Genomic DNA, 25,390 nt, shown 5'->3' on the forward strand with positions numbered 1-25,390 from the left:
TGGGTCACCTGGAGGAGGGCGTACAACGTTGAAAGACCAAAATCACCTAATGATTCCCGGAACATGGCTGAAGGTGCATACGCATGTACAAAGCTCACTGATGCTGGGCTGGTCAATCTTAGCGGTCTCCTTCACCAAATTTAGCTCGTTTTGTGTTTTGTTCTCTCATTTTCAAAGTATGTACAGTATAGAACGGATTACATTTAGTACATTATTAAATTAAGTGTCTTGACAAACAATTTGAAGGCTATTGTGAACGTGTGTATTAGAGTCTGTGGCATTAGTGGATGATGTAACAGAGAATATTTCTTGGGCTTGTTTTCTGCTTTGGTAGGTATTGGAGTGAGATAAATCAGGGTTGAGAAGGCTCACAGTGAGTCCTTATACTCCTTTACACCCTTAACTTTCTCCTGCCACCTTGAGCAGTAAAAATCAAATGTTCAAAGTTGTAGTTGGGAAAGTTCCAAAAGATCTATACAACCGTCCATTTTCTCCGGCTAATTCATGTCACGGGGACACCAACTTTAATACCCAGAAATCCCTTGGACATCGCTTGTAGCATCTCCCTCTACCTACAGTTGCACTGATGCACTCTCAGGCCAGCTGCAAGATGGAGTCTCTTTCCCCCTGCACTGCGGCCTCCCTGCTGTGACATGTCCGGAACGCTGCACTTGGGGAAGTATCCAGGAAGCTAGTAGAGCATCTGTTCTAATCTGAAGCTCTCCTGAGGGAAGCTCATCCAAGGGTTATGATATGGTTTTTCTCACAACTGAGATATCTTGACCTAGCAACACCAATAAGCCTTGGCGGCACATTTAAGCAGCGCATCAGTCTCATAATCTGAAGTTTGAGCTTCACTCGGGATATCATTTTTGGATACCACTCAACAGGCTTTCATGGTCATTTTAGGATTTTTAAAAAAATTTATTTCCTACCTGTATATTTTGTTTTTCTGACTTATTTGCTGTCGTCTCAGCAGAGTGTTTCTTACTTATACTTGTTAACGTTGATTCTGAGTTGCCAAGGAAAGTAATAATTTGGCCTTCTCCAATCGATCCTTAGAACTCTATAGGTACCTTTCTTTGCAATGGAGGAAGACTCCCTAAAAATGTAGAAATTGACCTTGCGGTGTACCAACTATCATGTACTGTATGTTGCTTATTACGTCAGGCTAATTTGAATGAAGCCCATCTGCTAAGCATGACATTTTAATTTCAATCGAGGCAACATGAGTCAGGGTGGCGTTTGAGGTCAGATCTCACCATGGAGTTTCCTCTTTTTGACTGATCGTAGACTCATCTTTCTCAGATCTCTGTATGCTTTGGCAAGACCAACAAAGCCCCCCCCCCCCTCCCTCCATCCCGGTACGGAGCAGCTATCTTCTCTATTCTTGGGATGAAAAGGAGAAAGATGTCACCCAGTGAGCATCCTGGAAACTTCAGCAAAAGGTTGGTCCTCCGCTTACCTCTCGTCTTTGAAGTGTTCACTTCCTCTGGACGGGCTGATACGAGGAATATGTTCAAATGTTTGTCAATGTGTCCTTTCATCTGTCATACCGAAAGTGTAAGGACCAAATTGTTGTTCTTGTTAACAATCAAGGCCTTATGAGATAACGAGGCAAGACAATATGGCATGTTCCTATGCTCCTTAAGAAGTAATCCCTGAACTGATTTCTATAGAATGGGACATAATCGAGCGTCAAACATTACATTTTGACCCCAAGATAGAATTTCTGCCACTTTATTGTGTACTGTGCAAAATGGCATTCTTTTCAAATATAATTGTTCCATTGTTGACTCTCCACGACCAAAACATTTATCATCCGTCGTCATCCATTTTTTTTTTCATCTGCCACTGACAAACAAATCTCATGTGTCAAATGCAAAATATGGTTCTTGGAAGCTTGAAGAACAATTACAGTGGCTAAAGCAGAGACATGAAGCTTTTACGGATGTGGTAGATCTCTCATTTGCTTTGTGAGGTCCACAATAAAATTGAGAGACTATTGCTAGGACAGAAAAAAAACAACTCAGCATCAACCACTTATAGCGCACACAAAAACACACGTCTGAATTAGCGAGATCCCGGGGGTAGAGATGAGGTGAATGTCGTGCACACAAAGTGGTATCTGTCAGTGGAGGCAAAATGAAAATAAGGCTTTTATTGTGTAATAGAGTGACTGCCGCCAATACGGGTCAAAAATAGAAACATAATGTGATCCACCGGGGTTGCACAACTGGTTGCGGTTACGCGACTCTACATATGTTATTAAGTTTGGAGGGGGTGCCACAGCCAGGCAGTGTCGATTGGTTTGACGTCATAGCGGTCGAAGCGGGAACTATTTCCCTTCTGATTCAGGAGAAAAAAAATGACGATACCAACTGATTAGCCTTTGACAGGTGTCGCTACAGTCCAACCAAAAAGCATCTACAAGTTTACCATCTTGTGTTTATTGTATTCAGGCATCTTGGTGTTGGTCGTCGTGTGTGCACGCATGTGTTGAGCTCAATATGGTTCCATTTAACCCTTTTTCTTCTGAGTGTGGCACCTTTTTACCGGCGAACTGCTGCAGTGAGATTCCACTTAACGCCACATTTCCTGTTCACTCAGCTGCGTCTGAGCAGCTGGAGGCAACTGGCTACACACACACGCACTCACCCCCACATACACACAAACATCTACTCACTCTGTGTGAGAGTCACCCAGCATCTTCTTCCCCACGAAAACCGCAACCTCATTGATAAGCGCGTGGTTCAATCCAACTTGTTGCACTTTTACAAGAAACGTCATTGCCGGCTGCTTCATTTCGTGTTTTCAACGTTAGTTCCTGTGATTTCTTTTGCACCAGTGACAGCTAAGAGGACATCTGTTGCTTCGGTGAGCAGGTGGCTAATCCATTGTCAGTGTTTCAATCAAAACTAATCACGCTGCTAAGGTTTCCCCAGCTTTTCACAGTTGCAGCGAGGTCCAAATCTTAATTAGAAACGTTTGACAGGTGCAGCAGTCAATGTAGCGTCGTTATGTTTTTCAGGTTTTTTTGACTCTCATTGACCGGCTTAATTGTCCTCAATTCAACATGTTGTTTTCTACTTGGCAACGACATTTCTCTATTTTGTTCGTACATTTGATAAGGTTGGGTTATCGGATTTCTCCATTGGTTGTTGCACAGTAAACCGGAAGCGGTGACCGTAGTATAATACACAACAGTTATGAGGCAATGATTGAAATTCCAGTTTCCTTTCTCCCGCCTCCGTCTGTGGAGTCACAAAAAGTACGATACCAAGACATTGTTTAGGTTATGCTGGGCCCAGTATCAGGAATAGGAATCTCCATGCAGTAGACATCACTAAGGCAGTGTAGGAATGGGATCACTATGGTAAGGGCAAACCTTCTTCCGCATCAGGCAGGAAAGGGCTCCATGGCCGTGTCTTGATCTGTCTGGCATCCATTAAATAGTTCAACTTATAGTTCAAGATGTCATCTTCTGGTAATTACAAGTAAGTCAACAACTTTTTATTTGGTGCCATGACCCGGATATGAAACACGGTTGTTGCGTTTTTGTTTGTTTTTTCAAATGACCCCCTCTGTCATTTAACTATTCCGCTATTGTGTGTCCAACAAAGGCATGGCTGAAACACAGAAATAGGCTCAGAGCATGATGAGTTGCCATGGTTGTCGCCACCTCAGACACCTCATCCTGCCCTCAGCTTATTTTGGTGCATGATTTACACTTAAAAATATCATTTGTGGCTGACTCAGGCTCGATGTAAACTTGTTATTCCTGAATGTATCCTATTTTTATAGCAATATGAGTACCCTTACAGTCATTTCAGCGCATATTTTGTTCTAGAACATTTACTTTGAAATTGATTAAACAACCAAGTAAATGTTTTATCTGCTTATTACTAAAAATGTATCTAGAGCAGGCGTGCGTAAACTACGGCCTGGGGGCCACATGCGGCCCGTTAAACGTTTTAATCCGGCCCGCCGAACTTGGAAAAAAAATTAAATGAATAAACCTTGTTAATGTTTTATTTTCTAAATAATTTCTATCAAATATTAGAACCCAGTGTGGCCGGTCAATCAAAAAGTTTGCCCACCCCTGATCTAGAATAAGCTTTTCTGGACTTCCACTTCTACTGTTACATAACATTGGGGCTAATTTATATAATACGCCCCCACGCCGAATTTCTCTCCCCATTACCAACTAGAAGGCTGGGCAAAGAGCCACGGCTTTTTCTCAGAAGAAATAGGATTGTCCTGTTATCCTTGGGATGTATTTCAATATAAGCGTCGCACAGACACAATGGTTATCACATCGTTAGCCACAGAATACATTTGTGTAAACATTGCATATAATGTCGCTTATTAAGCTCATGGATAACGGCACTCACCTCTTTAATGGCAAATTAAACGGTGAAACTGTCACATGCATTTGTGAACTCATCCCTTTAAAAATGTCACCGAAGAGGACACGACAATGACTAATTGACATGAGTGCATTTTTGAGCCTACCTCACGTGCGCATACTTTAATTACTAATGCATTAACTTGAACCCGAATGAGCGCGTAGATTTCCCTGACAGATTAATGAGCAGAGGAGGAAACCAGCGTGACTCATATGCACCACTCCTTCCCCCTCACCAGCCTGCATCACACACACTCATAACTCGACTCTGGAGGACCTCACGAGTCACTGGCTTGCCCCACGCACGCCACTGCGGTGCCTGCAGGGACTTCTTATTATATTATTTCAGTACAGAGCTTCTTTATTTCCTGACCTCTTAAAATGCACCGACAATGAAAAGGTCTGTGCAGCTGTAACAGACGCGAAAAGGGATGTTCCCTGAGAGCTCAAGTATTCCCATGGGAACTTAAAAAAGACAGTTTGAGTCAGGGGTGTCCAAACTTTTTCCTTCGATACGGAAAAATCGACACGAGGGCCACACTGTCCGACTTTATTAACTGTGTGAAAAGCAATCAATAAAGTAATTATGTAAGATAGTTATTTTTGCATTTTTTTTTAAAATTTGTTTGTTCCGTTTTTTGAACACCTGATACAGGTGATAAATCAAAATATTTTTTGATTTTTTTTTTTTTGTGACGTTGGGGGGGCCCACAGCCCTTAATCCCACTCGAATAGATGCGCCCCTGCCCTGAGCAAACCAGAACCAACGCAAGAATAAATCAGTAACAAGATGACATTTTTCAAAGGAGTTAGTTAGTTAATTATTAATGAGATTTCTTGACAAATCCCACCTTGCCACCGACGGCAGAAAGTGGACGATAACATTTTTTGCTCCTGTAATATGATTCCAAATGACGAGGAAAGATGGAAATGAAACAAAAGAACATGGCAAGAAAATGCTTTTTTTCCCCTCACTCTTAACCATGTTAATGATAAACTCAAAATGGTGTGACCATAATACGCATGGATAGCATATCGCATTTATTACAGTGCTTCTATTTTATTTAAATTTTTTAATGCGCGTGTTTGTGTGTTGGTAAAAGTCACGCCATGCCGGGGTCACTTGTCGCTTGTGTATTTGCTGCATGTGGGAAGGTGCCAGTGGAAAAAGCCCTCACTCTTTTTAAGGCAGCTGCTTATTTCCCAGCACCTCACACCGGTCTTTTCCTCTCCCTTCTTTGGCATATGCTTGAGGAAAACCCTTGGTGTGTGTGCATGAGTGCAAATGTGTGCGTGTGCGTGTGTGTGCGTACGCCCTCGCACCTCGTCACTTCTGATGCTGCAGTGGGAAGCCGAACCTGCCAGGAGAACCCCAGACTGGCAGGCGTACCGAACGCCTACGCGCACGCTCACACATGCTTTTAACACACAAACGTGAGCCTCACGCACACAAACACACACGTATTGAAATATACAACACACAAGTCCTTCCTCTACACACTTACTGCATGTACCAGCTTTTCCATAACTTTACTGCGTTTTCTCTAACAAGTCAAACTTGTTCTGAGTCGCCGCAATTACGGTTAAGGTCTCCTGCGAGGTGACGGTGGACTGCACATGCAAACAAAATCACATTTTCCGGCTAATTTAATTTTGATTTATTAAAAAATCATAAAGTAGTTTTTTTAATGTTTCCCATTATAAAGAAGAAAAAATGAACATACGTCGAAAGATTAAAAAAAAAAACGGCAACAAAAAAATCCAGCAAACAAAATAGCAACCACATTCCTTTAACTTATCCACATTGGTTAAAAGTATATTTTTGTCTTTTCAGACAATAATATAGCCTTCAGACTGCATTTATTTGGTTTGTGTTTTGGAATTGTCGCAAAAGTAGAGAACTCAAGCGCAGGGAAGCAAGGACGCGATCTACGTTCAAACTGAAAAAATTATATACATTTTCAAAAGAATAAAAGGGGCAAATTCAGCACCACAACAAAATAAAACATAGTTATCCGCTTTAAAAAAAAAAAGAAAATAAAGATTTCAAGTAACAGGGAATGACTTGCTGCAAAATGACAACAACAACAACAGGGAAGCCGGGAAGTGAATACAAACAAATTGATGATACAATAAGGCACACCTCAACACAAGTGAGGGCGGTGAGCTGATTGATTGAAAAGTGGAACAGGCCTGATGAGAACCGGTTGGGGACAAAAAAAAACAAACACACAAATGACCAGAGGGCATGAACATTGGACGCAACACCAAACTGAGCTAAACTCAACCAAACCAAATCAATGGAAACACTGATCATAAAAATATGTAAAAATAAATAAATAAAAAAAAAATAGCAACATCGAACCCAGACTCAGTTTCCACATTCTTCCTGCGCTTCCAAAAATTACTTCTTGCTGCACTAAAGACAAAATAGTGTGCATGTGAGTGAATGTGTCCTGCGATTGTGCTTATTCAAAATTCTCCTCCGTTTATATAAATAATCTCCGATTAATTGAGTTGAACATGGGTTTACAGATATTACAATTTTCCCTTTCCAGTTTATTTCAGATACGAGCACGGTGGATGTTTACGTTGATTACCATGTTACCTTTTTAATCCTCCTGCGCATACATTAAATAGTATTCCAGTGACGTTCATTAGCCAGGAAAAAAATCTATCATATAGGAAAGGGAAAGTACTTGCGGTCAGTGGGTGTGACTTGGATGAGAAGTGAGCGGAAGCTTCCTTTTTCCAGAATTGTCTGTTGCACGTGTGGACAGTTTACATAGAGGTGGTTGTGTATGTGTTTGGCAACCCTGCACTGGAACGGGATGTGGGCTTTAGGTTTCTCCGCTGAAATGTCAGCTGACTAGTGTTACCACCAGCGGATCAGAAAGCAGTCGGGCATCAGTGGGCCATTTCCGGATGGAATTCTGATGATTCCAGGGCTGCGGCTTCTTAATAGAGGTTTTGCAATTTGTGTGTGCGTGTGCCCGTGTAAGTGTGTGAGTGTGTGCGGGCCTATGGATGTGCATGACTGGCTGGGCAGATGTTGGCTTTCAGTGTGTATCCTCACAAAATTGTCATGTGACAGAGAAGCCCGTATTGGATAGGCTTTTAATGCATGGACGCTGTGATTATTTTTCTTGTCATATTCTTTTTCTAGGATTAATGTTGCACTGGATAGGGTCAAGGTTAGAGTTGGACTGGTTAAGGTTGGGGTTGGAATTGTTAGGGTTGAACTGGTTAGTCTTAGAATTTCACTTGTTAGGGTTGGACTGATTAGGGTTAAGATTGGACTGCTTAGGGTTAGAGATGGACTAGTTAGGGTGAGGCTTGGACTGAATAGGTTTAGTGTTGGACTGGTTAGGGTTACATTGGTTTGTGTTAGGGTTAGAATTGGACTGGTTGGGGTTGGAATTGTTAGGGTTTAACTGATTATGGCTTGGATTGGACTGGTTAGGGTTAAATTTAAACTGGTTAGGGTTATGGTTAGCGTTGGACTCTGGGTTAGGGTTGGACTGGTGAGGGTTACGGTGGTTAGTGTTCGGGTTCGAGTTGGACTGGTTAGAGTTGTAATTGTTATGGTTGGACTGGTTGGAGTTCGAGTTGGACTGGTTAGGGATAGGGTTGGAAACTTTCAGGTTTGACTGGTTAGGGTTGCAGGGGTTAGTGTTAGGGTTCGAGTTGGAGTGCTTAGGGTAAGGGTTGGACTTGTTAGGTTTGGACTAGTTAGGATTAGGGTTTGAGTGATTAGTGTTAAGGTTAGGGTTAAAGTTAGACTGGTTAGGGTCTCCAGGTGCCCACTTCCCAGGTCTGTGATCTCCCGAGCCAACTTTATATCATCCTTCCATGGAGGTCTGCTTGCTGTTCATTATAAACGTACTTTGAGTGCCTTGAAGTGTTCTGCTGTTTCGGGCACCATTTAGGGTAAATAAAGACGGATGTTTTCACAGCTACAACCAAAACAAGGTCCACATCAACTCTGGCAAATTTATATCTTGCCTAACACCCTGAACGTCTGACGTCAATTTCTGTCGTTAGATATTTAATATTTTCTAGAATCAGGTTGTACTGTACCATATATTTTGATTACTAATTCATGTATAGATATGTCTTTGGAATTGTGTGTGTCTGCTTCCTCTCTCTGCTCCCATCTGGTGTCCTCGTAATTTTTTTTTTTTTTTGTTGTTGGTTAAATTCCCGATGACATATTCCCTTGATTAAATCCAGATGCATGTAAACATTGGACCCAATCTAGACCTGGTTTCTCCCTGGAGTTTGTATCATCTTGAGGCTTGGCACAGGAGCTGCAACTAAGACACCGGATTAGGGTTGAAACTTTGGATCGGGGATACGGATGTGACTCCAGTTTACAGTCACCACTGGAGCCAGAACTTTGAAAAGGACAAAAACCGAGATGACAAGTGAGTTATGATAATTACATTGAGATAGATCCCAGGAAGCGAGTATATGTGGGAATCAGTTGCATGAAATAGAAATCGGAAATAAACATGGAACTCATACTTGCATAAACATGTACAAACAATGGTAATAAAATGAGTACATCTTTACAATTGAATTTAAAATGAATCACCAATCCCAAATGTGTAATATTAAATCACGACTTTGTGTCTGACTCCACGGGACAAAAAGTAGAGATCGTGTGTATCTTTGTATTGCCTTGCAAAAACATGCCACTTGATTTTAGCATCAACATGCAAAAATGAAGTTCTGTGGGAGTCTGTTTTGACATATATTTGTGCACAGTGCTGTTTGTGTGTGCGTGTGTCAGAGTGTGTGGTGAAAACCAGGCAGTGGACTGGGACGCTGCCTTCGACTATTGACACAATCCTGGCAGGATAATGTGACGGGCGCTCCAAGAAATGCGGCTGGCGGGGCTCAGTGCTGCAATTCGATCCCTCCTTGCCTTCTAACAAAACACTCTGAAAGGGCTCTGCAAGGGACACAGCTCTATTTTCTCCTACCTGATCTTTTTGTTCCTGCTGTGTATCAACCAACCCTTTTGGGACTCTTGGGCCTTATTGTCGTTCGTTGAGACGCCTTCATTAGATTTGCAACATGACAAGTGGTTGCCATCTTTGTGATTTAAAAAAAAACAAACAAACAAAAAAAGCGGAAAAATTGAACGAGCACTTCAAATGACCCTCCATAACAAATTTAGAAAAAAAGATTTCTAAATTAAATGACATATTCTACTGTCTGCACTCGTAAATCAAGTTATAAGGGTAAATTAAGCTTATTGAAAGGTTGACTTGGAGAATTCCTCTGAATTTTCTCCTGCACAAGCTTTTTGATTAATATTTTTTACTGGGACTCGTGAGCCATTTCGAGAATGTGTTACAGAGTAGGTGACGAAACAAAAAAGTCCAGGACATACAGTATATTGCGAAATAATCAAGTTATACTGAGTATGTTTACAAGCGGTTAATGAGCTGAATATTGGCATTATTCCGGTTTTAAAAGGCCATGGAAACACGTGCAAAAACCGGAATATGTTCTTATTCAGGTTTCTAAAATCCTAAATAAATCCTTTTCTAAGCCAAATTTTGGGTAATTTAAACGAGATAAGGTTACCTGTTGTTGAACGGGGCTAGGATTGGATTGTCGAACTTACGATGGATTTTTCGACTACTTTCGAGTTTCAAAATATCTTTTTTAGCATTTTTGTTTCTTGATTAATTTATGACTTTTCTCGTACTCAGACATTGAATCTGGATTTTTTTCTCTCGACAGAACCAAAACTGCTTAGATGTTGATCACATGCAGTACCGTACTTCAGATATGTAATATTTTTATAAAAATTCCCAGAGAACTAATTTGGAACCAATTTATGAAAATACACGTTTTTGTTTGTTTTCTTTTTCAAGATTTTTTTACCTGCCTTGGTCTTGGTTAATACAAAGCACATATACAAAATTCGTCATAAACCGGAGAGTAGCAAACAAAAACAAATAAACTGATCCATCTTTATTTCCCTATTAAACCTTGACGCCGTTTTTGTTCTGTCCGTCTGCGGTGTTTAATTTAGTTGATTTAAAAAAAAAAAAAAAAAAAAAAAGCGCTGAAAAATATGAGAATGTCAACATTACTGAGAAAAAAACTTTTGGTGTTGTCGAGTATGTATGGTTTCTGTTTTGATATGAGTAATGGTAAAGAATTAAGCGCTGCCACAGGCTTTGACGAGTGGCTCTAATTTGCAAGGCCAATCATCTCCTTTTTGGCTGTTTTTAAACCAATAGAGCTTGCTCGTTCTACTGCCAGCCTCTGTTGCCAGTGGACCAGCGGACTTGGCTCAGCGCTGCTCCCTCCCTCTGCGGCACTTAGTGCAATGGTATACAGCCAGTCGAGGCTGATCTCTTGCAGAAATGGCCTGGAAAAAAAAAAAAAAAGACTGCCGGGGGCTGCAGGCCGGGTTCTAATCCTCAGCAGTATGCCCAATAGTCTTGGCTTAGACTGAGCTGCTCTCAAATACCCTCTAATTCGACTAATGCAAGGCTTTGGCTCCTTGGCGCTCTGCGCAGACGAACTCTCTGCCAGATTTGTGATATTTCTATTCGTCCTTTATCAGCGCCACTAATGTACTAGCGATTGTGATAAGCTACTGCTGTGTGTGCATATGGAAACTGTCGTATATTTATACTTTTTGCTGATTCCAGTCCTGCATAGGTCAACAAACAATAGACAAAGGCCAAACACTGCCAACATCATCTCATGGGGACCGTCACGGCTGAAATGGGTACTCTGTATAATGAAGCCCAAGAAAGAGCAGTCCAAATGACGACTTTGCTATATGGTACTTTTAACAGCAGCCTGAAGCAGAATTATAACAACTCTCGGCGATGATACTGATCAATTCAGTTTGCTTCGGTCTCTCTTGTCGTTTTCTTATTTTCACCCGTAAGAATCATTGATAAATGAGCATCTCTCTTGTCAATGCACATCCCATAAATGAACGGTACAAACTCAAAACATTTAAACAGAACCTGCTTTTAATGACTGGGTACACTCCAAAAAAAAAATAATCAGTCTATTTTATCCTGATTTTGCCCCATGTAGTCCAAAGAAATCAAAAGCCTGGCAATCTTATGCCCTGATCCTTATGTGTGAGGAGTGTTAAGAGTGGATTTGCCCCGATAATGGCGTCCAAAACCAGTTGGGCAGCTATCTTAAATAATAAACGTGTTCAATTATTTAAGAGCAAAAATAGTTGTTTGTGGGAGGGAAGCAAGTATTCCTGAGCTAAAAAATTCAGATTTGAAAAATCCCTGTGAGTACCCGGCCCAGCAGTACAGACCCAACACGTGTTTTTGTTGTCTCGGACTTGACTCCGACTCCTTCGCGTTTGACTCTTACTTGCTTCCAGCTATTGGATTCGCAACATATTTTTATCAACTCGACTGACTCCAACTATGTTTTTGTTCCTGAAAGTTAACATCATCTTATAAAAGAAAACAAATAAACAGGAAGCAACCTGCAGATTAGGTCTGTTAATCTCATCTGGACCTTGTGGACTCGGACTTGACTTGGATTCGATAAAAGTGGACTTGACTACAGCCTTCGGTTTGAGTACCTGACATTTACCTACTAAATAAAATTTCACATAGTCAACGTATCACAATAATTTGCGGTTGATTGAAAATGAAAAAAAATGTCCGACCTTTGCTGTTGTGCTTAGCCACCTGTTTTACCTGTCAATCTTAAATAAAAACAACACGTCATGCAAACTGACACACTGTAAAGGTAAAGTTTACCGGAACATGATACAAATTTTCAGCGTTTGTAAATGGATTTTGGCGAGAAAATCAAACATTCCTTCAATTGTTTGACAATCGCTACAGTGGGCAACAAAGAGAGGGAATTTTTTAAACATACGGCAAGGAAGTGGTGTGGTTTTGGAGCAGCTCCTTATTGGCTCCTTGTTTCCTGGTTTAGAGTATAAGCCTAAGTGTATAATGAGAGCACTGTAAACCTTTGGTGCTGCGGTCAGAGAAGGCTGCAACGTAGTGAACATAATTAGGACCAACGTGAATGAAGTTCCACCAATGTGGGAGAGTTTGACATCACCGGACTGCGATGAAGTGGAAGAAGTGGATGACCTCAGGGTGGGTTGAGGTTGTGAAGAAAAGAAAACTAATTCCCGCAGTTGAAATCTTATTTGCACTCTCAGAAGTGAATCAAAATTAGTCCTCGTGAAAATATTTGTAGATATGACTTGCCTTGCCTCGAGCTATTCGGCTTCATAGCTTCCCAAACGGTTGTCAGGAAAACTGTCGGTGAGAACAGCAAAGTGGAATTTAGGATGGAATTACTGGCGAGGTGGTGACAAGCACCGTCTTTGAGGTTTTGTGTTGTGGTGCAATCAAGTTTGTTGTGTGTCTTTTAATCGTCAATGTTGCTTCCCTAACTGCGACGCACGCATTCAAAGAGGCATATTCACGACTCCTACAGTTTGGCATGTCATCTTCAGGCGCAGTTTGGCATCAGCAAGGTGGGGTCCTTTTTTTAATAGCAGTGTTATCTAACTTACACGGCAACAGATGGTCTTTTGGATCTGTGATTCACCCTTGGGAGGGAATAAATGAGCATATTTAGGAGGGAGATCCAAACATGCAGCATGTTGCTACCCCATTTGGAGGTTTGTTTCTGAATTGTTGTGGTTAGGCGTTTTGGCCCACACGAGGGAGGTGTTACGGATCCTTTTAACTCGCAACAGACGCGCTGCCACATTGGAACAAGGTGCTCCTGACCACATGTCCAGTTTGGCTTTTGTGGTGCCTTGAAATAAGAGTGACTCGTCTTTACTTCATTTTGAGATACAAGCTTTGTGTTAGACCGATTTGCATTTTATTTATTAATTTTTTTCGTGATACTCCCTCCATTTCATAACAGAAAAAAATTAAAGTGACACCTTTCATAAGCAGTGGAAAAACTTTTCTGATAGATTTTCTGACCATCACATTGAGTCAGGAAGAGAAAAAAAAAAAGGAGAGTTGACCAAAGTTGCCACATGCTCCCGCCCCATAATGATGAACCGAGGTCGGGATGGTGTGATGATACAATTACGGCTCAGTCAAGCCTTTCATGTGAAGTGCATGAATAAACATGGCGTGTAAAGCGCTTGATTCATTTCAAAGTCCTGATTATAGTTTGGCTTATGCATCCCCAATGAGAGGACACGTACTGTGTTCTTAAAGTTCTATGGAACTCTAACACGTTGAATTTAATGAAGGAAAGAAGGGCAAAATATTGCTGATGTGTGTTGTTACTGCACGTGTTTTTTTTCTATTGAATCCCTCATTCTGACCAAACACACTAACAAGGGAAAACACTGTTTGGTCTTGGGTGGCCCAGTAAATACCGATGACACCATCCACTGCCTTGTGGTGGTGGGCTTAAGTTAACCCGAGCAACAATACGTGCCAGAATATGAACCGGGGCGGAAATGATTGTGCTGTATAACAAGAAGCAAGAGTTGTTCCGGGCTTCCTCATGATAACTTCCCAGAAGGCCCTGAGCATCTGACAGTTCCTGCCCAAGAAGAACATGTGTTAAACTGTAGAAAATGTATTATATTTTGTGGCACAAAATATAATATACTGTATGCTTTGTGACGCCCGTCCTGGAACGTCTCTGACACATTTATGAAAAGTCATTTTATTAGTATTCCGCTCATGACCCAACTTTGGCCTCTCCGCTCCCAATCCCGCCTTCTACTACTGTGTGTTAGCTTATATATGGGGTGATAGTAAGATGTCAACATGCTTTCACTCACACAACATGAAATAAAAATTGTCGAGTGGAACACTCAAAACCACTAATGGGCTTAAATGCTGAATGACATCACAGCTGTTATGCCGCTTGTCATTTTTCATTTTTAATGCATCTGCACCAGCCGTGGCCGCCGTGGCTGAAGACATTGCATTCTCAGGTTGCACATATTATGCTGTAATATATCAGACAAGTCTTGAGGGACATTCTTGATACTCTGTTGAAGGTCCAATTTCATGCTCTAAATACATTTTGGAGACTTGGCAATAGCCAGAAGTGGGTAGAGTAGCAAATTATTGTTTTCAACTCATCAATTGTTACTTAACAATATCATCACTTGAGTATTAGGTACTCTTGACTATACTGTATATCGAATAGAAAAAAAGCTATAATAGGAATGTGGAAGTTCAGTTATTGCCCAACAAAATCAGTTTAACGCAAACAATTATATAAATAACAAATTCAGGCAAATACCGCCAAAAGAAGTGGTTCAAAATACATTTTCTGTGTTTACACTCATTAAACAGCACAGGCTGCAATTCTTTTAGACTGAATTGTGAACTTCTTTGGCATACCGTACCTACACAGCGGTCGATGAGGATTTCAAAACAGTGAAATAAATAAAGACATTAAATTGTGATCATAAAATATTCATCGTGAAGGAATAACTGGCCATACAAAAGAGGCCAGATCCTTTGCTGCCATTCATTGACATCTTTTAAGGCAGTGGTTTTCAAACCGAGGGATGCGCCCCCTAGCGGCCTAGCGTTATGACAGGGGTGTGCAAGGCTACACTGTTCATTATGAAGTTATGCTACATGCAATTTTTCTATACATACAGCATACAACATAGCCAGCTTCCTTTATTGTCCAGGACTGAGACCAAAAAATAAGAACAGCGGGCTTGGAGAACTGGGAAGAAGGAATTTGTTGTATCTTGTGAGTAGACTGGATTGTTTACCACAACGCAACCACAGTCGGTGTGTGAGCTTTTTTTGGGGTCGGGATCATTTGTTAATCTCCTAAAGGGGACTCCTGCAAAAAAACAAAACTGCTAAGGTATGTCATATATATTCTAAATCATTCTCTGACATCATGCATAACAAAGTGTCAAAAGTTGTCTTCCACCATTTTGGTGAAACTCTGGAAGAATTCACACAATGTCATGCACCCCCGACATCCAATACCTCCCCCGCAGTCTCGTGTTTAGAGGACCTAACCACCACCCAGAACTATTCCACGTATGCAGGCATGAACATATTTCAACAATATTGATTGCCTCCAATTACACAAGTTTGAGGCCACCACCAATCACATTTGAGTATTAATGGCCTGTCCATTGGCATTGAATCCCCTGGCACTGCTGCTAATAAAAAAACAAATATGTGGACTCCCACCCTCCACGGAATGCACCGCGGTCATTTGATGCATTTTTAGAAGATCAGGAATTATGTGAGGTTGGCTCTGACAATGGAGTAAGACAATAAGCAGGGAAAGACAGACTAGTTATGCAGTTCTGATAATCCTGAGATATAAATGACTCCGGCTGCAGCATCCAACATTGGATTGGTCTCTCACGCCGGAATGTATATTACACATCTGTCTTGTCAATCTAGCACCCTTAAAAGTGTAAACACACAGGTGTGGCTATTGCAGTCTAAAACCGGGAGAATTTTTTCTGAGAAACTGGAGAAGGGAAATAATAATTTTATCAGTTGTGCAAGCGCACACCTTAATGCAAGCCCACCAATTAAAAGGCATTCAGTTTGTTCACATTTTGGACCCAAATAAAATCTCAATTATATCTAAACTGAGTCCACTGTGGCATAACATGATTACTCTTTAAAAACAACTTGGGAGTGAAAGAACACTCCCCCAGAAGTTATGTAACTTGTCTGCAGTTTTTATTCCAAAGCAGTGTCATTTACTGTAATATACTGGCAACATTTTCACCGTCTGTCCCCCCACAGGAACGCAATCCAAAATCTTTTTAGAGCCATATTTATTTTTGATTATTATCACCTCACAGATGTATAATAATGTTTTTCTTCAAATCTAAAACTTGAATTGACCACTTATTTTCTGTGCTGCGATGAGAGTAAAGACTGAATGGGACAGGGGATTTGAACCGTGATCTTCGAAACTGCAGTTGTTTGTTTACATTCAACCATTAGCTGCTGCAGCCGATGCAGCCATTGTTATCACTATAGTGTTGTTTTTTTTGTCGCATTTATATTTGTTTTAGCTGTCGTTGTTTTTTGATTTTTAAGTACTCTATAAAAGGACTTCGGTTTAGGTTTTTGGTAGGACAGTACCAGCAGGGTCAATCCCAGTACTGTAAATCTTTAAGCGCAGAGCATTTTCTCCATTTGGTTCTTTTTGTTTAGCCAGAACAGAACCACTGCAATGAATTACAATTAGATTTTCCCTCCACGCACCACACATGTTGTAGCGGGAGTCATTACAAATGTAAATAGAAGTCGCGAACAGGAAGAAAACCCTTATTATAAATTTCCGTGCAAAGACGGATGTTGACATTTAAGTGGAAGCTTTATTAAAGTTAATCTTGACCAAATGAGTAAAAGGAAGCTGCAGACTGAGAAGAAGCTTAGGGCAGCGCTAACTTTTGAATCCATTCTGCGCTGCAGTATTATCACTCGATTTATTTATTGATTTTTTTTAAAGAGAGCGTTTGTAGTTCCTTTCATGACTCATTAAATGTGTGACAATTAACGGTGTTGGCAGTGCAGGGTGGTCCAATCAAAGATGCTTTGGAACTTTTTTTTAAACTTTTGATAATGAAACAAAAAACCCGCTGAGAATCAAAGCTCCTTAGTGGAAACCCCAAAAATGTTTTTACATTGTAATAACCTAATTATTTATATATTTGTGTCAAAACATAAATGCTGTGCTGTACATGTTGCTAATTAGTAACTTGGTCAAATTCCATATAATCACCAACAAAATGTCATATGCTCAGCGCCCTACTTTTCATTTTCATTTGATTTCCTACCACATTCTCATGCAAATAGTTGCATTCAAATGACACGTCGGAATTCAAAACACTTTTCTTCCTTTTCTTTTGTTTTTTTTGGGGGGGGGGCTGTTACGCAGAAGCTCTTTGACGCTCTCGTGTGAAAGTGGCATGTGCGCGTACGCAATATATGCCGGGTGAAGTTTACTTTTGTCTGGGTAGACGCGTCTAGGGGGAGCGGGGCTTAGTTTGGCTTCCGAGACATTTTCGTTTTGAATATGAATAACATGGCCTCGAAACAATGTCCTCCGTTGCCTGGCTCGGTTGTGTTGTCCAAAAAGTGCGACACTCTTGTGGCGTTTGTCCAATCGGCTTGCTCCCTCCTGACATCATATCCTCCCATTATCACTCCAACTGGGAGTCTGGGTTACCTTGGCAACACAGCACTGAGCAATTCTTTGTTCACCAACCCCCCCCCCCTTTCCCCCGCCCCTCTTGTAATTTGACAAGCATTCATGTTGTGTTGTGCTTTTTTGATGCTAAACAACAAATTTATCCGACAGCGGAAAGGGAAGGGACAGTGAGGTGATGCGCCGTGAGGTCACGTCAGTGAGCCGCCTCGAATTCAGTTTTCACTTTTGAAGTTTGCTTCATGAAGGTATGAGCACTCCAGGGAGTAGGCGAGCATATACAAAGATATGCAGACACCCATCCCGGTCCTGATGTATAGTTTGCTCTTCCCATAGTGTCTTTGCTTGGGCGATATCCCAGCCAAGGCTCTTCTCCCTGAACTCCCACATCATCATCAAGGTCGAACGAGTAGTGTAAGGAGGGGCAAGAAAAAGCCCCCCCCCCAAAAAAAAAGGCTCTATTAGACTAATCACACCCCTGTGGGGTTTCAACAGCAGCGGTGAGGGCGAAGTAAACAATTTTCTTTATCATGTTTATTTTTTTTCTGCATTCTCTTCAGTGTTTTTCGACATTCTCATGCTTTGTTGTTTTTTTTTTTTTTTTTTTTTTTTTTGCTGAGGAATAGCGAGGTGATTAATGCAGATCCCCTCCCTATTATTTGCTTCCTTTCTTCTGTTTTGGGAAAATTCCACCCTCTCCGGTAATTAATTCACAGCAGAATTAATTAGAGTGAGAAGAGATTACAGGGGAGAGGCGAGTTGGGGGAGTCAACTTGAGATGAATATGTGCAATATTTAGACAGGAGGAGAGCTGCAGTGGAGTCCCAAAAAAAAAAAAAAAGATGGTCTGGTTGTATGGTATGTTATAACAACATTTCAGAGGGCACTCTTTTCATGCCAGTGAGGCTGTTTCATCGTCTCTGATTGGACTGTTGATTTTGTGTTGGACTTTGTTTGGGCATTCATGTAATCATATCCTTCCCTTGTGTTGGTGTTTTGTTTTGCACACTGATTATTCATTTGACCTAGTTGTCAGCTAGCAGTAACCTTTTTTCGTCTCCCACCAGTTGACAGGCCTGCCCCTCTCCCAGCTGTGTGTCTATTGTGTCACATGGCACGTGAAAACCGAATGCACTGGCATTTTAATTAGCTTTTTTTTTTTTTTTTTTTTTTTTTCCATTTGCATTGAGGTGTTCAGCTGTTTGCCTCTTTTTGTTTGGGCTGTTATCTCCATATACTATACAAGATGCTTTTTGGGGCTTTGTTGCCTACCGCAAGAAGAAGAATATTACTAAAATTGATTAGTAGTAGTATTAATACATTGGACCTCCAAAATTAAGAAAAAATAGTTAGTTGGTCAGTGAGTTACTGCAGTCAGACTGGTTGTTCTTTTTCTACACGGTTAGTTCAGCGTTGGTGTCTTCTTCATGCTCCTATGCTCAAGCTTCTCTTAAAAGTTATGTCTAGAAAATGGCCTTGTGTGTGTATCTGCAATAAAATCCACACTTTTCCCTCTTTTGGCCATTGTGGTTTAAAAAAGCAACAATGTATTTTGGATTTTCAAAGTGTCGCCAGTTACGGCTTTCTGGCGTGTCGATTCCGCATAGCGGTGCCGCCTCACGAGTGAGTATCCAATCACAATACGCGTTTATCACCTTCAATGTAACGCTTTACTGTCATCATCTCGTGATCTGATTGGTTAATGCAAATGTCTATCAATTCTGGACGCCCATTGACTCGGGACAGAACAGACGCCCGCGTGATTCAATCTGAAGGCCCCGGACGAATAGCGCGTGCTATTGGTATTATGAAATTTGCCTGACAACACAAGCTCGCCAGTTGCTGATGAGCCTCCATTGACAGAGCTACACCGTTCCTTGACCTGTACCGATTGACAGAATCTTGACAGACTCGCGCGCCGATCAGCCGAGATCCGTTCGGAGCCACAGAACAATATTATCTTGTATTCTGACAGCGTGACAGTCGTGAACGCCCAAAAAAGTTGTGCGGTTGAGAAGGCCATTAGAGGACATCGTTCATACTTTGGGAAACATGGTTGACTGCACTAGCTCACTCTTGCCAAATTTAAGAGACATCAAAATTCAGATTGTCATGAAACCAGCAAGGAGCTGCCATGCTGCTTATATTTCAAGCCACTGTGCTGTATTTGGATCCACCTGCATCCGCCATTTTCAGCGCTAACTTGGAAAGGCTGACTAAAATTAAAAGTCTTAATTAGGTTTGCCCTGAGGCGAGTGGCACATTGAGTGCAGAACGGATGACGGGGGATAAGAGATCGAGATATTCTGATATGTGACTTAAGGATCTGACTAATGGAAGGTGACGTCTAAACACATGGATGATGACAGAAAGATGAGAGCTTTGGAGGACGGACTAAGTGCCACGTATCGTCTTTCCTCAGCTTTGCTTACATTTTCCTCATCTGCTGCATCATTCCCATTTGTCTCCAAGAGCAAAACGAACAGAGCGTCCAAGTGTTGTACTTCCACCGTCAGGACAAAAAGTGTTCCTCGAGACTGATTCCTGTCTAAACTCAATCAAGCATTTTTCCATTTGATTCTGGATTCAACGCCGGTTTTATTTGAGTGCGGATGACTTGGCCGAAAGGCGTAACGAATCTCTGGACTGGCACCGCCATACCTCTTGGCTAATTGGGTAATCGTATTAAGGAATTGCAATGTGCTTATTCATTCTTGAGTATCGTCTCCATCCCTTTTTCATCACTCTTTTCCTGTCGCTCTCTCTTCCTTCTGTCCTCTCCCAACTTTTGGCCAAAATCTCACCTCAAGGTTTTCCTCCCACTCATGGCTGCGCATACGTCCTTTTTTCCACCTACCTACACTCTGTTTCACCTGGTTTCGACGACTGAGATCATTATTCAAGCTCTCTTGCGGAATTAGCCAAAGCAAATAGCGTGTTTTCTAAAAAATCTGCAGCCCTCCACGCTCGAGAGGAAACGCAGCTTCCTTTCCTATTTTTGGTGCCGCTGTTAAAAAGGCCGGGAAATGAATAAAAGCCGGGACATAATCATAATCATTCTTCAATGGAGTCCTCTTTCTTTAGTGGGGTGAATCACCGTACGGTATAAAACGAAAACCTCCCAACCGACTCTAAATGTATTCATACAAAAGTCTTGTTTTTGTGATTTAAAGTCCCTAGCAACAAAAAACATATTTTTTCACTGCCAACTGCATCAATTATATCTCGACGAAGAAATGGGATGGGGGATGCTTTTTCCAAATGTTCTGAATTCCTGCTCTCGAGTGTAACGTTGAACGCCAAAAGAGTTGTCATCTCCGTGGATGTCGCTCCCATATCTGATGTCATGTTGCAGCCGAGTCACTTCGTTTTGCCTCGGTTGCTTCGAGACATAATTCATCAACACTCAACAGCACTCGGCAAAACCAGAAAATCAATTATGCCCGCACCTAACAACAAGAATGCATCTATGTAGCAAGACCTACATTTCCTAAAAAAAAAAAAAAAAGAAAACGTTAAAAAAAAAAATATGCAACAACTCTTCAAATTCTAATCAGACCATCAGCTAATAGGAGTCTAAAATGTTGCATGCAAAGTGCTGGCTGTTGCGAGTGCCAATTCAGAACTAAAAAAAAAAAAAAAAGAAAACACCCGCACTTAACTGGAATCACTACAGTATAAGAAATAAAAATGACTTTGAATATTTAATGCCCTTCATAAATCTTTGAATGTCTGATTTCCCAAGCCAGTACAAACCTTGCTGACCTTCAAGTCGGCTGGCTCAGGATCACTGCAGCTCCACCAGATTCCAACTTTCAGATGCAACCCTGCCAGAAATTGCAACGGCATTCTCAATCTCGAGACTTATCATCCGCCGATGACACGCTCATGCTTGCATTAGTGTTTTATGATCTCGTTTTAACTCCAGGGTACCTTCTCGAAGTAAAGTGGTACTTTGGGTGCTGCGCCTGGGAAACTTACTGTATCTATTTCTCTTGACGGCAACCAGATGTGTTCAATTTCTCACTGTAAGACCCACAGCTGGCCTGCTCTTTGTCATTTCGTGGCCGCTCCAGCATTTAGTCACTCGGCAAATGACAGAAAGAAAAGATGGCATCCTCCGTTCTCAGCTACAAATCACCTCGATCGAAAAGTCAACAACCAGCCAGGCTTACTCTGCTCGTTTCTACACAAACTGAAACTTTGAGAAAGACGAATTTTTGAATACAACTATAATATGTTCTCTCCCAGCCATGCACATCTGGTAATATCTAAAGCCTAATTCGATTGTCTTCCATTAGAGCGAGGTTTGCTATAACGATCAAATCATGATGGTGGGAATACGGTTTTGATTCTGCTTACTGATGTTGCTTCTTCAGTCCACAACCATATTTCCAGTTTCTGTGTAATCCAAAGCTGCGTTTCCCACCTCTGCATTGTGTCCGGGCCATCGCCATGTAAACACGCCGATAATCAGTTTCAGTGTGTTTGTGTGGCTTTAAGATAGCGTTGGGTGTAAAGCGATAAGGGTAAGTGAATGATTCGCTTTGGTAAACAGAGCTGTGCGGGACACATGGCAAGAGGGAGGGCAGGCGACTGCCATGGGAATGTGAATCATCGAATCCAATAATTTTGCTCACTTTATGTGCATCGTCAAGAAATTCAAATGGATAATTCCATGAAAATAATAAACCTATTTTGAGGAATGACATGCCGATTTGTATTTAGGCTCACTCGGGCGTCTTTAATTTTATTATTATCATATTTTGTAGGCTTCCTCATTGGTTATGAGAGTACTCACATGGAGCAAGGCCAACATGCTAACATGTTAGGCTAACGAGTGCAAACTCATCACGCCAGTCAATGTAGACCATAGGTGTCAAACTCTGGCCCAGGGGCCACATTTAGCCCGCAATGTTATTATATTTGGCCTGCGAGGCTATGCCAAATAACTGCTTCATTTTATGTTCTATATGATAATGGTAGCATTCAAAATGATAATAGTAATTTTAAAAACAAAATATAGTATTGCATTAATAATAACACTTATAATAAAAAAAAAAATCAATAAAAAAATAATCTGCATTTATATTGTTTTTAAAAAATTAAAAGCTGGCTCGCGGCTTTGTTCAAGTTTTACTTTTCGGTCCACTGTGTATTTGAGTTTGACACCTTGATGTAGACGCTTACGTTTTGGCTTTTTAGCATGTCGCGGTAATGGCTAACTCCGTAGCTAACGCCACGATTTGTGTTGACTGAGCTCAATAACCGAATCATTAAGCAAATGAATCACAAATTGTTGTCTCTTATTACTGTTGACTGACAAATAGTGCTTGCCGAACCACGGCCCGATCCCAATGACTGAATCACAGCCGTGATGATATATGCACGTCCACAACGTTACCGCCTCTCATGTAATGTTGCTGAAATATTGATCAGGTGCTTTACATTTGAAAATGCGTTACTGTGCTGACATCATTTAAAATGATTTATTTCTATCATAAATCTGTTGTGGAAAAAACACTGCCACTATGCATCAATGGATTGTAATGTGCAGTCATTGGTCATGTTGTGGTTGACACCAATTGACTTTTTGGGGCTGGCTTCCCGCCCAGGCCCTCTGATTGGCAGGTGAGTCACACTGTATTCTGCCTTTCACGCTACAGTTAGTTGGATAAGCAGTATAGAAATGTGATCATTCATAACTGCTACCATGCAGCATTCATCTCTGCGTAGCTGAAAATACGATGATGTTCTTTTGAAGAACGATATTGCGAAAACAACAGTCGCGGTAAGTGACTTGACTTTTTTTTATAGGCAAGTATAGCTTTTGAGTGAAATTTGCTGCAAAGGCAGGATGTAAATTTTATTTTTAATACAGTTTTATGTTCTGTCATGCAGGCCTGCTGCAATTTCTAGGGCAGATTACGGTCATTTCTGGGAAACTGTGACTGGTACAATCCTGAAAAGAAACTTTCCAAATAAGTGCGGCGTATGCACACATATCAAAATTGGGAGCGTCGCAATAAACAATGTTCCAAATGTGGAAAAAGTCATGAGCTCAATCCTGATTTCCCTCACATCACACACCACTTCTTGGCCTTATAGGCTTTGAGGTCAGGGTCCTTTGTGATTGTTTTTATGTGTGGTGCAGAGAGCGCCTTTGCGCACACACACTCAGGTGTACACACACACAATAAGTAAAGAATAACCCAGACGTTTTGATTTCATGTACAGTTTGCGTTACTGCTTTGCAATATTTTCACATCCAGAGAAATGCATAAACACTTAAGACTCCTACTAAAAAGAACACTCAAGTTCTAAAACACACCCCTAGCCAGACTTTTGGACAAGCCTCATTTAGCCTGGTGTGTAACTTGCGTCTGTGCAACACAGTTCTGCAGTCACACAACATTTACAAGCCCTTTTACACTAAACAGACGCACACATGGAATATGACTACACACTCACGGATCAACGCAATACCCACATGGCCCTGCTACCAGCGTCATACATCACCTCCACGTCTTTGTTTTGCCGCGCATCAGATTTGCAGTCTGCCGCTCAAACCCGCGACCCATGTGCGCCATTTACGTGCCACACCTCCCGTTCTTTGGGTGGAGCACCGTCATTTGAGGAGTGCTACATCCGCGGCTACCGTCACCTCTTTCTCATTCTGTCCACAGCTACTACTGACAACTGGGGAAATCTGACAAATGGCCCGTTTTTTTAACGGAACTTTTTTTTTTCTTTGTCAACATAGAAAAGTCTGGAAAACAGTTTTTGTATGACTCATGTGCAGTGAAAATATGATTGAATCCGACTTTATTGTCACTTTACAACAAAACTGAAAGTGTCATAAATTATAATAGAAAAACGTATTTTACTGCGCATTAAAATCAAGAATCAGTATATGGTGTGTCAGCTAGAATAGAGCCCAACTCACCGGCAAACCTAATAAACACTAGCGGCATATAAAATAAAATTCATGAATGGATGAGTCATGGTGCTGCTCAAGAGTAAGAGTAAGCAAAAGTGTTTTTCCCCCTTAGGTCATAGATAACAGGTTATCGCAGTTGGCTCAAAGATTTAACTCGCCTGTGTGAGGAAAAAAAAAAAAAAAGTATTGATCACAGCCTACCGGCCTGACAAATATTGACCTATTGTAACTTCCTAACTGATGCATGTGATTTGTGATTAGTGCACCTCACCAGTGGGAACGCAAGCGTGTTTGCAAATGCAGCTCGCAAATAAAAGACAGTGACAAAAGCGAGGGTCAACATCGGAAAGACCTTGAGTAACATGGTTTCACACCTTGTTGTGGTACCTTGTTTTGGAATTCATTCATTTGTTTTTTGAAAAAACACAAAACAATTCTGCACTGGATTTAAAGGGGGTGAGGGGAGCTGCAAGTCGCCTGTGTTCACGCCCACAACGGCGCAAACTTCAATTAGTAACTGCACGTCCGCAACAAGAGCAAAAGATAGAAAACTAGAAAATAGAGTCCATGGTCTGAGCAGACCAGGTTTATATTGACTTCCTGCCATCCAATTGGCGCAAATATAGCGACACCCCTAATGGTGCGCCGGTACGCCCCAGCTTGGCGGATACCCGTCTGACAAATCGCTAAACACTCAGTGAGCCTTGCAGGAGTGCAAAAAGCAAGACCTACTGTCTACAAAAATAGCGCCGTCTTTAATTCTCATTTTATTTGTCAGTTCTGCAGTAAATTTCAAATTCTCTTTTTTAAGAGAACTGTGTGATGAGGGAGTCTTTTTGTTTCCTCAAAGATGTTACATGATAGTT

The 25,390-nt window shown here is 41.3% G+C and overlaps 1 long non-coding RNA gene across 1 annotated transcript in view; it reads left to right on the plus strand.

Annotated features, from left to right (window-relative positions):
- Positions 1-1,311: 1,311 nt before the first annotated feature.
- The window catches only part of LOC148317241 (uncharacterized), a 57,096-nt gene continuing 33,017 nt past the window's right edge, over positions 1,312-25,390 (plus strand). The window contains exon 1 of the long non-coding RNA XR_015839988.1: positions 1,312-1,448. This is a non-coding gene — a long non-coding RNA (uncharacterized LOC148317241). The remainder of the gene's footprint in view (positions 1,449-25,390) is intronic.

This window comes from Idiotropiscis lumnitzeri, chromosome 20 (assembly GCF_059441095.1).
Source record: "Idiotropiscis lumnitzeri isolate Australia: NSW breed Sydney's pygmy pipehorse chromosome 20, RoL_Ilum_1.0, whole genome shotgun sequence".
Taxonomy (NCBI): domain Eukaryota; kingdom Metazoa; phylum Chordata; class Actinopteri; order Syngnathiformes; family Syngnathidae; genus Idiotropiscis; species Idiotropiscis lumnitzeri.